Genomic DNA, 16,792 nt, shown 5'->3' with positions numbered 1-16,792 from the left:
GTAAGTAGCCTTTCTTCTGTCTTCTTACACTGGGGTGAGTTGCTATTTTATTAGGGCCATCTCCTTACTGTTTCTTTTATGAATTCTCAACTCTAAGAGAACATAGTTTTGAAAAGTGATTTTTTTCTTTCTTTCTTTTTTCTTTTTCTTTTTTGTAAGAAGCCTGGCATTTATCTTAGCGATTTTAACTTCCTTTTGCAGTGAGATTCCTTAGGTGTAGACTATTTTGCAGTCACTCACTTGCACTATCTTAGGCATTGGGTCATGTGTGTTTGAACTGATTCTGTGCTTGGATCTTAATTCAACTCTGATAGGAAATGCCCATATTGAATTTGTTTTGACTTCAGACATCCAGTTGGTGTGAGAGAGTCAGTGGGTCTTAGGGATTAGAATCATCTAGTGCAGATCACACTGTTGTGACTATCACCTTTGGTCAGTGTTTTCTTCCTCTCTTGTTCAGAAAAGACCTCTTGGTTATTGGCAGTAACTCCAAGTGATGTTTTCTGATTTCATAATGAACTTCAGAGGTTAACTCACTGACTAGTGTTTAAATGAGAGGACTATATCTGATTCATTTTGTATGTTACCATCATATTTTGAATTAAAACCTTATACAGACAAAATTAACTTTAAGTGGGGAAAAGATCTCACCATATGGTTGTTTTGTAAGTATAATGTAAATATAATGACAGATTAATTCATAAGCCTAGGGCTTTTCTGGTAGCAGATTTATATTGCCCTTTACTTTAATGCCTATCTTTGATTTGAAGTCCTGGCATAAAACTTAACGTAACGACAGCAACATCCTGACCAATTATCCAAACCATCCAGCCATCCTAGAGTGTCCAGAACCTCGCACATGATCTGTAGGATTAAGAGGTTAGCTCCTGTAACTTCAAACAAAGTGCTTTCATAATAAAAGTAAAATGCACAAAATCTGAGGTCACTTCCTCTCTTAATTAGTTGCACTGGCCAGGTGGAGGCGAAGCGCTCTGTGCTGGGCTCAGGCTGTCCATAAAGCCAAGCAACATGACAGCACAATAGAGGAGGAACAAAGATCGTTTTAATATGTTTCTATCCTGTGTCACAGTTTGAGGTTGCCCTGGTTTATGTCGCTTTTGGCAAACTTACATAAAAGTGACCTTGTACTGTATTTTATGACCAGATGACTTTTCCCCTCAGTGGCTAATTTGTCTCAGGCCTCCATCTTAAAGAGAAGTGAGTAGGAAGTCCAGCCTGGGACTCCATGAGCTTTCATTGCATTCTTTCATTATTTTTGCTCGTTTTTTGCCACTGATGATCCATAAATTGTTGGAAATGAGCGATTAAGGAAGTGCTGCTTAGTGTTAGTGGCAAATGCGCATACTCAGCCTGGTTCTGCTGGGTGAGAGGAAATCACAGACAAGAGGAAGGCTCCTGCTGGGAACCTTGCAAGGAAATTTGACTTGGGCATGTTTTGATCTTGGCGTTTATTACAGAAAATGAAGTCATATCTCACTAACTGTTGCTATGTGTTAATTTGATTCTCCCAACACCTGCAAGAAAAAGATGTAGTCATGTATTAGTCAGAACTCTTTGCCCTCCCCCACTTGGGAGCACTTTTTTTTTTTCCCCCTGAAATAGTAAGGATAGGATCGACTGTTTTCAAAACAGAGGAGCACTGTTCTGTGAAAGGTGGCAGTGTGGTGGGTCTCTTGAGCTTTCCATATCTGAAGGTACATGCAGGAACTCAGAGGAAGTAATTGTGAGGAAAATAATATTTAATTTAATTTAATTTAATTTAATTTAACAATTGTTCAAATTTATAAAGACTTTGACTTAAAATTCATTTAGCTCCTAACATTTGCATTTCCACCCTTCTTAGTACCCTGGCTTGTGTGACGGAGGTAATTACATCTTTAGTTACGTGTCTGGTTTTGTTGATGATATTATTTTCTTAACACCACTCAGCTCTCAGGCATTATAGTGATTTGATTTGATCTGCTAAGTATTACTTTAATTTTTTTCTGCATCTATAAAAAATGAGTAATTTCTACATTTAAGGGTAGATTCTCTTTATTTGCATAATAATGCGTTCCGGACTCAAGTCCAGACTCTCCTTACCTACTAGCCTGAGATGTATTTCTTAGTCTTTCTGTGAAGCTTGCTGCTCTCACCTGTGTTGGTAACATGCCCAAGATGGGCTGGGAGCACAGTTATACTCAGTGCTCACATGTGTCTAGTATGTGGAGTTGCTAATGAGACATCATGTATGGGGTTTACTTTTTATATCATAGCACAATACGAGGTTGCATTGTATTGAGTCAGGGAGAGGCACACACCTGTAATTGCAGTACTTGGGCAGCCGAAGCAGGAGAATTGCAAGTAGTGGGCTAGCTTGGCATATAAGATATGAGGCCAGGTTTAAAAAAAACTTACATTGTATTGTCATGGGGCATTTTTGTTTCTCTATCTCTTGAGTTATATAAGATGTGTTTTATTTAGAAAAGTGCAGGTTGTAAAAGATGGGCTCTGCTGCTTTCATTGGAAACCAAACCTCACATTTTATTTTATAGGATGATTAAATTAACAATGTCTCAGAATGTCTCATAGTTCAACCCTCTATTAAATGAGGAGAACAGCTTTGTTAGGGAAGAAATAAAAAGCTACCAGCTTCATATTTGAAAGTAATATGTTTTTAATTACTATGGTCCCAATCCTTACATTCAGAAAACAATTTTATAGAAATCATCATTGCTAATTAGAAACTTTCTCCCCAGTTTGGGTGTGTGTGTGTGAAAACTCTCTGCTTTTGGGTTTAAATGCATTTTATTTGAGAGTGAAGTTAGATGTCAGATTTTATGCCTCTGGAGACTTCTTAGTTATAGGATTCCAGGCCTACCAGATAGTGCTCACCATGCGTTGTGCAGCTAAAGTTGTAGATCTGTGTCTGTTTGGCATTTAAGCTCATATTTACTTGCCTATAAAATAATTTTTCAGCATGTTGCTCTGGTAACAATTTGCAATGTCTGTGAAATGTTTGGCAACATCTCTCTGAATCTACACAGCTGAGACTGTCTGGCTGAAGCGTGGTGCAGTGTATTAACTGACAGCCTGCATGTGTAGTTTGTATACTAGGAATAGAAGGGACAGTGAGACTTGTGTGACAGCTTAGTTGAAATGGCATTTTCAAGTTGTGGGCAACTACTTTAGTCATTGACAGGGACACTACTTCAGACAGACTGCTGTGCACACCTTCAATTAAAGAAAATTTGAGTCTTAGATAACAGGGGTGATGAATTTTAAACAGCAGACATATTAAACTACACATGTAAATGTATCTTTTAGTGGGTAAAAATGATATCAACAGGAAAAAGACTGAAAAAAGGATGGGTACATTTATAACCAAAACATTATAATAAATTTATTAAAATGATCACTTTTGTGGAAACAGTTCCCATTTTTTTCTTGGAATACAGTGAAAGAAGAAATTTCAAATTATTTTGTAACAGTAGGTTTAAATATTTATACTTTTTTATTCTAACTGGGATCGTCTACTAATGTTTTCATTATATAATAACGAGTCTTAAATTCTGTAAGCAGTTGATTTTATCATAGATTTATGAAAGGCTTGCATTTAAAAAAGATTTATTCTGTTTTATGTATATGAATGTTTTGCTTATGTGTGTATGTGTATGTACCACATGTGTGCCCAGTGCCGAAGGAAGCCAGAAAAGGGTGTCAGATTCCCTGAAAATGATGTTATGGGTGGTTGTGAGCAATCATATATATGCTGGGAAGCAAACCAGGGTCCTCTGGAAGAACTGCAATTGCTCCTAACGGTTGAGCATCTCTCCAGATCCAAGGCTTACATTTTAAAAACTTTTTTGAGGTATCAGAATTATTGACTGAATAATTTTTTTATTCTTTTTAAAACATATGTAATTTGTGTTATATTTCTTGTGTAAGTTTTTTTTGGGGGGAGTGGGATGGGGACATAGGGCCTCTCTATGTAGTCCTGGCTGTCCTAGAACTAGCTGTGTAGTCCAGACTGGCCTCAAACTCACAGAGATCTGCCTGCCACTACCTCCTGAGTGCTAGGATTAATGGCATGTGCCACCATACCAGACATAAATTTATTTATTTATTTTTGTTAGGAAAAAGTTTAATAAAAGACTATTATATTGTGGTGAGAATGTCTTGCATTAGATGACTTATGATACTTTGATTCCAAAGAGGAATTTTCCTTCTGCTGCTATGTTGGTTCACCTTCCTGATTGCTCACTTGGAGAGTCCAACTACCATCTGTCTTTTTCTGGATCTAGTCTCCCTTCCCATACAAAATGCCTTCCAATTTTGTTTCCTTAATGATATAGTTGCTTATATAATTAATTTACATACAATTTTTGAGGGCCTCTAATAGCTAACACACTTGTCAAAACTTACATTGCATGCATTACATACAGAGTACTCTGAAAACCTGACTCTATTTTTTTAAAATTTTTATTAGATTTATTTATATTAAGTGCGTGTGTTGTGTGTGTGTGTGTGTGTGTGTGTGTGTGTGTGTGTGTGTGTGTGTGCACGCGCTTGATGCCCACAGAGGACAGAAGAGGGTATTGGGTCCTTTTGAACTAGAGTTAAAAGAAATTGTAAGCTGCTATATAGAAACTAGGAACCAAACCCAGGTCCTCAGCAAGGGCAGCAAGTGCTTTTAACTGCTGAGTCATCTTTCCAGTCCTTCATCTGTCTTTTAAGCCACTGTTTCCATTAGACGTACCTGCTCATCCTGTGCTGTTCTTGTTGAACTTGCCCCTGCCTGGAACCTTTCCTCTGTTCCGTTTTCCAGCTTGGAGTCCAAGTGTATTGTAAGTCTTAGGTCTATGTTGTTGCTTTTGTCTGTAAGTTGTCCCTCTCTGCCCTACCATGTTGTTGCCTCTGTCTGTAAATTGTCCCTTTCTGCCTTACCTTACAACATCCTGTTCTTGACTGATTCTTTTTTTTTTTTTTTTGCCAGAGCTGAGGATCGAACCCAGGGCCTTGCGCTTGCTAGGCAAGCGCTCTACCACTGAGCTAAACCCCCCAACCCCTTGACTGATTCTTTTAGGTTTTCCTAATGTTCTGCAGTGGCTTTCTGTACTTGTAACTATTAGGTTCTTCCACAGAAGGGTTATATTGTGGTTGTTTGTTGATGTGCTTTTGACACAAGTACTTGAGGCACTGTGGACAGAGTTCTTGTGCAGGAAAATTGGGCATGAAAGCCGAGTACTGTCTTGTCCCCGGGATTTATGAGAAGGCCCAAAAGTGTTCCATATATCCCCATGTGTGGAGTGTCTTTCATGGTTGATTTAAAGGAGGTTAACTAGCTGATGCCATAATAAAATATGACTAAGTAAAACAATTTAATTCTGTAATAAGTATTGTGTATTATTAAGTGTATAGTTCTCAAGAAAGCAAAAAACCAAAACAAAGAAAACCAAAATAAATAAACAAAAAAGAACTCATTTGTTGGAATGAAAAAAAAGGAAGAACAAAACCCAGAGAGTAAATGAGCATGCGATCCCACTGCCTCCTGGTCAGGGGAGGGAGATGATAGGGGCTGTCAGCTCTGATGTGAGTCCACTGTGCAAGGAGGAAGGGGCAGAATGCCTTCTTGTGAAAAGTTCTCAGCCACAGGGCAAACTGATTAGTGTATGCCCCACCACTGACAGAAGGTTATCTTTCCTGGGGGCTTATCCATCCACTTTGATCTCCCAAGAATTTGGGGTTCAGTATTATATCTGTGTTATTAGAAAACCCTAAATCAAGAAACTGGAATAAAAGGTACTGAAAAGTATTAGATATTACTTTATTCTTTAATCTAATGTATAATACTAACTGAAATAGACACAGTGTGTGCTGACCAACAGTGGTTTATATAATATATATTTTAAGGCAGGTTTTAGAAAGTTTACTTGATATAATTTAAAATTCATACTACACAATGCATTTAACTTGGTCCTGCTTAATGACATGTGCTGTTTGCTGTCCCTTAAATTAATTGTGTGAGAAAACTCAGGACTTGACAATAAGCAGCACATAATCAGCCCAAACAGAATATTCTCTGTCTTTATTTTTAGCTTCTTTCTTGGTAATTTTACAGTTGATCTGGCTCTTACAGTGCTGTCATCCTTTCAAAGCAGTTGTGTATTCTATTTCATGTACTCACTTTTTCCGTGAGTTTTTGTAAGGTTCTAATGTTTATATTTATTTTAAATAATTTTGTACAGTGATTAAAAAAGGAATTTAAAAGTTTTATCTATATTGCTATGTAGTTATCCTAGAAAAATTTACACAACAGTATCACTCCTACCTGTTATTTCTTGTTTGTTTGTTTTTTTGGTTTTTCGAGACAGGGTTTCTCTGTGTAGCTTTGCACCTTTCCTGGAACTTGCTTTGGAGACCAGGCTGGCCTTGAACTCACAGAGATCTGCCTGCCTCTCAAGTGCTGGGATTAAAAGGTGTGTGCCACCACCACCCGGCCTATAATTTCTTAATGTTAAATTCTTGTTCATGATTAGACATATTTTGGGATTTTTTGATCATGAACTTAGAGCATCAGGAATCATCACTAACTCTTGTTTTCTTTTTTTATTTTAGTCTGTGGTTTCCTGGTATTTCTCCACAAATTTGTTTCCATCTACTCTTTGTCTTTTCGGGGCTCTCCAGGCTGTTGGTAGCAGGCATTTGTTTTCAGACATAGTGAGATGCAGTTCATACTTCTGACTGCTCACACAGATGCTGTGGTCAGAGCTGAGAAAGGCAGACGGATTGGTTATATGTTCTGTGTTTCTTCCCTTTCAGTGTGTGTGTGTGTCTTGTCATCCTGAACCTGCATCTGATTCCTTTTTAGTTCTTGCTTGGAATGCTATTGGCCTTTATCTAGGACATTCCTTCTCTTTACCTTTTTTACTGCTTTGGTCTCTCATGTCCTTACTGCTCTCTCTAAAAACGGTCGTTTTAAATCCACTCAAGGGACGGCACTATAGTACAAGTCCTTCCTGAGTACACTTGGGCTTCAGAATCTTCTTGGTTACTTTCCTTGTGTTTGGCTTGCTTGGACATTCTCACGAGGCAGATGGTTTTGGCCAATTATCCTGTGTGTATTGACAACTGTCTGATTTCATTAGTATTTCTTTTATTTTTTTTCAGACAGAATCTTGCTATATAGACTTGGCCTTTCTCAAATTTATAATTCTCCTGCTTCAGCCTTCCCAGTGCTAGAATTACAAGCTTGAGCCATCACACCTGACAATGTTTAATTTAAATGTTTTATTGAAAGCCAGCTAACTCTAAATTATGTTTCTGTCATTCATTGTATTTGTATAACTGTACATTGGTAATTAGTGTGAGATTATATTATTAATCTTCCCCACTATGGTAGTTTGAATAAGAATGGTCCCCATAGGATCATATATTTGAATGCTTAGTAATCAGGGAGTGGCACTACTTGAGAAGGACTAGGAGGTGTGGCCTTGTTGGAGGAAGTGTGTCACTGGGTATGGGCTTTGAGGTTTCAAAAGCCCAAGCCAGGTCTGGTATCCTTCTTTTCTTACTGCCTGAGTTTTCCTTTATAGAACTCTCAGCTACTTCTCCAGCACTATGTTCTCTGCCATGATGATAATGGATTAAACCTCCAAAACTATTAAATGCTTTCTTTTGCAAGAGTTGCCTTGGTCATGGTGTCTCTTCACAGTAATAGAACAGTGACTGAGATGCCCACTTTAATCATTTAACGTCTACACAAATTTTCTGGTGCCAGATGAAAAATGGCTCAAGACTTGGAAATGAGCAAGTGAGATTGAACAAGGACATGGGTGAGAAGAGTTAACTGAGAATAGTGCACATGGCTTCCCTGTATGATGCACAATCCTAAACATTTCATTTTGTTGTCCTCTGGGATTTTTTTCCCCCCAGTTTCTGTTAGTACATTGTCTGTAGATTTCTGATGAATGTCTGTGTATAACTGCTTCAAATTTTCCTTTGACCTTGTTTTAGTGAAAATTAAACTCAAATGGCTATGTGGCTGAAGGATATGAGGACTGGAATGGTCAGTGGGGGAGTGTTGGCCAGTAACATCCACCAAGAAATACAGAAGGGGATATAGGTCCTACTGTTGTGAGAATATGGTAAGATAGCCTGTACACAGAACCAAATGCTGCTCAGCAAATCCACCACCACCAGAGATAGGAGATAATAAAAAGAGTAAACTTGAAAATCAGAACTTCATTGAGATTTTATCTTACCCTGATCAAAACACTGTAGGTGGAATTTTTCCAATCCCAAACACCGTTCCCAAAGGAACAGCAGCCACTTCCCTAATAACCGACTCAGAGACTTAATATAAATGATCAACCAGTAGCTCAGGCTTGTTACTACCTAACTCTTACATTTTAATTAAACCGTATTTCCATATCTGTGCTTTGCCATGTGGCTCATGGCTTGTTACCTCATTTTCTACACGTCCTGCTCTACATGTACATGTGGCTTTCTGCCATTTCTCCTGACTCTGTCCTTCTTCCCCTCTTTCTCCTAGTTTGGTTGTCCTGCCTGTAATTCCTGCCTGGTTACCAGCCAGTCAGCTTTTTATTAAACCAATTAGAGTGACAAATTTTCACAGTGTATAGAAGGATTATTTCACAGCAGAACAGATATCATTAAGAGAAAAAAAAATATAACAAATGCTATTGAGAATGAGAGGAAAGGGGAACGCTTATACACTACTGGTAAGAATGTGGTCAGTCTAGCCACTCTGAAAATTAGTATGGAATTTCCTAAAACAACTAAAAATGAACTGTCAAACTATAATTGGGAACCCAAAGGCTCTAGGTTACTATGACATTTAATTTTAATTGTAAAGTTGACTGGATTTCGAATCGCCATGGAGACCCACCTCTAGGTATGTGTGCCTTTGAGGATGTTTGCAGAAAGGTTTAACTGAAAAGGGAAGACCTACCTTGAGTGTGGATGGCATCATCTCATGGGCTGAATAAAATGGAGAAAATGAGCTGAGCAGCAATGTTCCTCTCTATTAGCTTCCTGGCTTCAGACATAATGTGACAGCTTCTACATGCTCCTACTGCCTTACCTTCTGCACTATGATTGCTGTATCATCTTGAAGTGTAAGCCAAAATAAACCTTTTCTCCTTTAAGTTGCTGCTTCTTCAGGTATTTGGTTACAGCAATAAAAAATAACTCATATAGTCAGCACATCACAGAGATACCTACAGGTCTGTGTTTATTGTGTCAATGTTCACAATGTTGATTCATGGAATCAGCCCAGGTATCTGTCAGTCAATGACTGAACACACACAGACACATATACACACATGCACACACACACACACACACACACACACACAGACACACACACACACACACACACACACACACACACACACACACACACAGAGTGCAGTTTTATTCAGTCACAAAGAAGAATGAAATGGTGTTGACATGAAATGGATGGAATTGGAGAATCATCACATTGAGGTCAGGCAGATTCAAGACAAATACCATATTTTCCTCTTTCATGAACACCCTAGATTCATTCTTTCATTCAATCAACCTGTCTGTCTATCTATCATCTATCTATCTATCCATCCATCCATCCATCCATCCATCCATCCATATCTATGAATGATGTGAAAGCAGGAGCTTTCTGGATGCTGTCTATCTGGGATCAGGAAGATTAGTGGGAAGGAGTGGGGGAGAAAGGGCAAGGTATGGGGTACATGATACTTGAATCTTTAAATGAAACTGTCTTTGTGAAATCCATAACTACATAAAATGAATATACACCAAGAAAAATGAAAACAAGCAGGATAAGAGTTCATAAATATGAAGACAAATGAATAAAAATAAACATTTGAAAGAAACAGACTGTGCTGGCTAGTTTTATGTCACCTTAACTTATGTTAAAACAGCAGTTCTCAACCTGTGGGCTGCAACCTTTGGGGTCGAATTTTCATAGGGGTTGCCTAAGACCATCAGAAAACACAAATATTTACATTACAATTCATAACAGCAAAATTACAGTTATTAAGTAGCAACAAAAATAATTTTATGGTTGGGTGTCACCACAACATTAGAAATTGTATTAAAGGGTCACAGCATTAGGAAGGGTGAGAACAACTGTGTTATCCATAAGGAGGGAATCTCAATTGAGAAAATGCCTCTATAAGATTTGGCTATAGGGCATTTTCTTAATTAGTGATTGATGAAGGTGGCATCCCTGGGCTGGTGCTCCTGGGTTCTATAAGAAAGGCCGAACAAGCCATGTTGATCAAGTCACTAAGCAGTACCCCTCCATTGTCTCTTCATCAGTTCCTGCCTCCAGGTCTGGCCCTGTTTGAGTTCCTGTTCTGACTTCCTTGGTGACTATGGTGTGGAAGTGTAAGCCAAATAAACCCTTTCCTCCTCAACTTGCTTTTGGTCATGGTGTTTTATCATAGCAATAGTAACCCTAACTAGGACACTGACACTGAGAGGTACCAGTTGGTTACTCAGAGTTAGTAGACAAAGAGGAGATCGTAGAGAGACTTAATATTTTATTTAGCATTTGAGATGATCTATGAGATAAGGACCTAATAAGGATGTCTAGTCCTAGTACTCTATTGATGGAAGTCCTCATACTTTATGATTATTCTTTAAAATTCTATCTTGGGGTTCCTCTAGGTAATTCTCATTGGAGAACATTTCTATAGGACTTAGCAAGTTTGATGGGGACATACTGGCTTGGGCTTTCATATTGTTTGTGTTTTTGTGATGTGACCTGGGTCTGTGGACTTCTTTCATTGGTTGTATGTCTGGAGTGAGATTCCAGACTGCTGTAGAAGTCCTAGGTAGGGTTACTATTGCTATGATGACTGCCCAACAGGAGCTAGGGTTGGAAGTATGGGGAGAGCACAGGTAGGGTAGGGTTTGGAGGAATATACCAGGCTGGTTTGTGAACAGTACATTTGGAGCTTGACCTTGGAGTGTGGAGATTGGGCAGGCATGTGGTGTTTGAGAGAAAACCATTAATTAGGCAAGGCCTTTTCATGAGCCACATGTCTGGATCTAGGCTCAAGAATGTAGAGTGCAAGCAGGCTTGGTTCATCAGGAACTCACCAGGGAAAGCCAGTATGGGAGATGGGTGACTAGAATTAGGCCTGGGAATTTGGGGATACCAATCATTTTTCTATATGAAATTTATAACTAAAGATTTATTAGCATAGGAATAGAAGAAAAGGGCCTTTCTGAGTAACCAATAAAGTGTCTTGATGTGATGTAGTATACTGAGATGCATCTCACACATTTGAATTATATTGAACTTTTGTAATTCAGTACTTCTATTTACATGTTAACTTCTTAGTTACCTTTCAAGTATTAATTCTTTGAAAATTTCACTGAAAATATTCTGATCATATTTACTCCATTCCTTTACCTAACTCCTCTGAAATCTACCCCTACCTCCCCCACCCTCCTGACTTTGTGTCCTTTTTTCTTTTAATATCCCATGGGTGGATCTCCTTCCCATATATTCCTGGGCATGGGGGCATCTACTAGAGCATGGTTAACCTACCAGGAGCCATACCCTTAAAGAAAACTGACTCTTCCTTACTCAGAAGTCATCAGTTGTCAGTTAGCCCTTCAGCTAGGGGTGGGGGCTTATGAACCTTTCTTCCCTTTATGCTGAAATGTTGACTTGCTTGATCTTGTGCAAGAGACCTGAGCTACTGTGAGTTCTTGAAGTGCAGTAGTTCTGTCATGTCCAGAAGACACTGTTTCACTCAGGTCTTCTACCACCTCTGGCTCTTATAATCTGCCTCCTCTTTTGTGATGGTCCTTGAGCCTTGTGGTCAAGGGGAGGACAGTGTTACAAACGTCCTATTTGTGGCTGAGTACTCTCCAGATACTAATTTTCTTTACTTTGACCAGTCATGAGTTTCTGTCTACTGCACAAAGAAATATCTGATGAGGTCTGAGTGCTGTACTAATCTGTGAGTATAGAGCTATGAATTTAGACAGCAATTTGATACTTTGTCCACTTATCAAAATAATATAATAGATTCACTTCTGGGATCTGTGAGCTCCCAAACCACGGGTTGTTGGTAATATCTGAAGTATTAGACATGTGTTTCCTCCTATGGAGGGGGATTTAAATTCAGTCAGTAAACTGTTGGTTACCCCCATAACTTTCATGCCATTGTTTTACTAATGGGCATATCTTGCCATGCTAATCTTTATTATAGTTCACAGGGTAACAGCAAGGTAAGACTGTTGTTGACTTTTGCCTCCTAGCAGCCATCATAGCACCTTCTAAGACTATGAAAGCTAGCCAGCAGGGAGAAAGCTCTAGTTAGTACCAACTTGATTTCTCTCTCATGTAACCAATGTGTGTGGTGCTTTCAGTAATAGGGCTTGGAGTTGGGGATTTAGCTCAGTGGTAGAGCGCTTGCTAGAAAGGCCCTAGGTTCGCTCCTCATCTCTGGCAAAAAACAAAACAAAACAAAACAACACACACACACACACACACACACACACACACACACACACACACACACAAACCAAAAACAACAACAAAAAACCCGAAACCAAACCAAAACAACAACAACAAAACAGTGCCTAACATCAGTAATAGGGCTTATCAAGTTTTGGGGGATAACCAAGAGCAATGACAATAACCTATATTGTTTTGGAGGTCTCCAGGATCTCTGACCAACAACTAGAAGGGAGAGATCCTTCTTTCTTTTCCTTCCTCTTCCTCCCTCCCTCCCTCCTTCCTTTTTTGTTTTTGTTTTTGTTTTTGTTTTGAGACAGGGTTTCTCTGTGTAACAATCCTGACTGTCCTAGAACTTGCTCTGTAGACCAGGCTGGCCTCAAACTCACAGAGATCCACCGGCCGCTGCCTCCCAAGTACTGGGATTAAAGGCATGCACCTGCCAGGTTAGATTTTCCTTTTCTTTTCTTTTCTTTTCTTTTCTTTTCTTTCCTTTCCTTTCCTTTCCTTTCCTTTCCTTTCCTTTCCTTTTCTTTTCTTTTCTTTTCTTTTCTTTTCTTTTCTTTTCTTTTCTTTTCTTTCTTTCTTTCTTTCTTTCTTTCTTTCTTTCTTTCTTTCTTTTCTTTTCTTTTCTTTTCTTTTCTTTTTTTCTTTTCAAGACAGGGTTTCTCTGTATAGTTTTGGTGCCTGTCCTGGATCTCTCTTTGTAGTCCAGGCTGGCCTCGAACTCACAGAGATCCGCCTGGCTCTGCCTCCTGAGTGCTGGGATTAAAGGTGTGCGCCACCACTGCCTGGCTGACTTTCATTTTCTTGATCTTAGTCATTCTGACTGGGATAAAATCTCAAAGCAGTTTTAATTTGCATTTCCCTGATGGATAAGGATGGTGAATATTTTTAAAAAATATTTCTTAGCTCCATGTTTTTCTTTTGAAACTGTCTGTTCTCTTTTTAATTGAGTTGCTTGTTTTCTTGGTGCTTATGGTTTATTTATTTATTTGTTTGTTTGTTTATTTATTTATTTTAGTTCCTATACATTCTAGGCAGCAGTCCTCTGTCAGATATATAGATGGCAAAGGGTTTTTCTTTTTTCTTTTCTTTCTTTCTTTTTTTCTTTTAAGATTTATTTATTTATTATGTACACAGTATTCTTCCTGTATATGTCCCTACAGGACAGAAGAGGGCACCAGATCTCATTACAAGTGGTTGTGAGCCACCATGTGGTTGCTGGGAATTGAACTCAGGACCTCTGGGAGAGCAGTCGGTGCTCTTAACCACTGAGCCATCTCTCCAGCCCGGTTTTTCTTATTTTATAGGCTACCTCTTCAACTAATTCAGTTTCTTTTGCAGTACAGAAGCCTTTTAATTTCACTAACTCCCTTTGTTAATTGTTCTTACTTCTTGGGTGACTGGAGTACTATTTACAAAGTCCTTATATGAACCTGTATCTTGATGTGTACTCCTTACTCTTATAGAAGCTTCAGATCTAACATTTGATCCATTGGGAGTTGATTTGTGTGCTGGCTGAGAAAGAAGGATCTTATTTCATTCTTTTTGTGTGTAGATAATAGTTTGTCCAACATCATTTGTAAAAGATGTAGTTTTTTCTTCACTGTTTATTTTTAGTATCTTTGTCAAAAATCAGGTGCCTGTAGGTACATGGACTTATATCAGGATTCTCAGTTCTATTTCATTGGTCTGTTTTTCTTCTTTTGTGGTAGTGCCATGCAGTTTTTACTATGGTGGCTCTGCGGTATAACTGGAGATTGGGGCTTACTGCCAGCCCTGCTTTTCTTGTTCAAGGTTGTGTTTGCTATCCAGGATATCTTGTGCTTCTGTATGAGTTTTAAGGTTGGGTTTTCAATTTTTGTGAAGAATTACATTGGCCCAGTGCCACCTGGGTGATATGCCCCATTGTCTGGGCTCTTGAGGTTCTGTAACATTCTTGTGTTCTCAGGCCTGATGTTTGCTTGTGTGTCTCTGTAACTTAGACATTTTCTTTCTTGATGTATTTGTATATCTGTAATAGAAAAGGTGTGCTCTTGGACATGTGTGGATTTTTCCTGATGGCTGGAGACATGGAGAGGGCAAGGGAAGGCCATTGTGATTTGTAGTCACGTAGTGTCCACAGAAGACTGGTGCCAAGGCTCAGGGTGTGTATCGGGCTGGAGGAGTGGCAGGAAAGGTTGTGACGGGGATATCCCAGGTGTTGGCATAAACATTCGAATATATAACAATCTTTAGGATGAGCAGGCAAAGCTCTCCCATCAGTGGGGAGTATTTAAGTCAGTCTAGTGGAAGTCAAGAGCAAGGGCATCCCATAGTACTGATACAGGGTTACCATACACTGGGTCTCCTCAGAGTCTAGGTAAGAGTGGCATCCTGAAATGATTGGAAGGGACAGGGAATGGAGGTTATCTGTTAGGATTTCAGACATTTGTTTATAAGGTTCTTCATATTTTATTATTTCTGAAATAAAGTTAGCATGGAATGTCTGTTTATTTGGAAGTTTAAAAATACTCACCTTGGCTCAGTGGTGAGTGATTGCCCAGTATGTGTGAGGCCTTGAGTTGAGCATAAGGCCCTCAGTTATTAGTTGAACTGTAATAAGTAAATAATTACAAATTAAAAACAACGTTATTTCTTTTTTATGGAAAAATTACGCAGTATATTTTGATGTTTCCCCCTTCCACCAGTCCTTCCAGATCCTTTCTACCTCCTACCTACCCAACTTTATGTTTGTTCTCTCTGTACTTGAAACAAAACAAAAAAAGAACAGCAACAAAAATTCCACAAGAAACAAAACAAAAACCAAAACAACCAAGAAACAAAAACTCCCCACAAAAACACAAAAATGAAAATCAAAACAAAAAAGCAAAAGATAAATAAGAAAAAAAAATGCCCAAACAAAGCAAAATGAAACTAAAAGTCCATAAAAATGCTATTGATTCTCTTTTGTGTTAGGCAGCTACTCCTAAGCATGGGGCCTTCCCTGAAGTGTGGTTGATATTTCCATTGAGACTTCATTGGAGAAAACTGATTTCCCTTTGCCAGGGTATCAATTGCAGGTAGTTTCTTGGTTATGGGTGGAGCCAAAGTTAAAATCAATTTTCTTCATACATAATCTTACTTTGTAACCCAGGCTGGTCTTGAACTTACCGTGTATTCCAGACTAGCCTTGCAGTATGTGTTTAGGGAATCTGAATCCTCTTATTTCAGGCTTCTGAGTACTGGGATAGCAGGCTTGGGCAGCCATGCTCACCTTGTCCTTTGATTTCTCCTTTCTTGAAATAGCTGCTTCTCACTAGAGCTATAAGATATGAGCCTGATTCTTTCTGGTTCAGTGGCCTTCCTTGCTGTACACACTTTAGGTGAGTTGACACATTTGAGCAAGTATTTAAAGGCTGCACAGGACCATGACACTGTTGAAGGATAGGTAGGAAAAAGCCACTTTACCCCTGATATCAACACACTGGGCTGGGGCATTTCTTCCCTGTGTCCTTTGTTCAGGACTGTGGAGATGTGATGTCAGTGTTCTTTGTTACTGGTCCTGCAGTTCCAGTATTAACAAAGATCAGCCAAATTGAGATGTGTCTGGTTTTTGTAACTTGTATCTTCAAACCATTTTCAGTATGAAATGGAGGGATTCGAGATATTGAGAAAACAGGTACACTTACAAGTGTGTTGTTAGAAGTTAGAGACATAAAACAGGGATGTAAATATTTGAACTTATTTACAGGAACAATCATTTGGTGACTTTAGGGGTAAAAAAATTTCAACTTAGTTTTGTCTAGCAGTTTCCAAGTTGACAAGTCTGGTCTTTCAGTCTGACTTTTTGAGGTCAGAATCTGTTTGTCTTACTTTAAAAATGTGCATGATGATTCCTTATTATAATCAAGCCTCATAAACTAGTATATCTCCCATTGGATATGAAAAATGAATGGAATATAGTGTAGTTTTTGGCATTGCTGTCCAGCAAGCAGTTCTCCAGCTGGTCGCTAGAGGACGCCAGAGGCTGCAAGGTGCTGCCGGGGGCCCTTCCTGATCTGCTGGGGATGTTGGTGTCCGAGCCTGGTGTCTCCAGTGTGTCAAAGTCTGGCATTTCTTGATTAGAACCACACATGGAAATCCACAAATATCCTTTCTGCTGGGAAGTGCTAGGAAAGTAATAGTTAAAAATGCTTCTACAAAATGCTGGTATGATTGATTTTTTTTGTGTGCTTTATTCTAAGTTTATTATTTTTTAAAATATAATTTTTAAAAGTCACTCTAAATATAAACCTTAAACACTTA

At 38.8% G+C, this 16,792-nt stretch overlaps 1 protein-coding gene across 1 annotated transcript in view; it reads left to right on the top strand.

Annotated features, from left to right (window-relative positions):
• Lmbr1 (limb development membrane protein 1) overlaps positions 1 to 16,792 on the top strand; it is a 120,814-nt gene that overhangs the window by 61,097 nt on the left and 42,925 nt on the right. The gene's annotated exons all lie outside the window — the stretch shown is intronic.

This window comes from Onychomys torridus, chromosome 3, assembly GCF_903995425.1.
Source record: "Onychomys torridus chromosome 3, mOncTor1.1, whole genome shotgun sequence".
Classification (NCBI taxonomy): domain Eukaryota; kingdom Metazoa; phylum Chordata; class Mammalia; order Rodentia; family Cricetidae; genus Onychomys; species Onychomys torridus.
The sequence above is the reverse complement of the archived record's forward strand: the minus strand, read 5'-3'. Positions and strand labels throughout refer to the sequence as shown.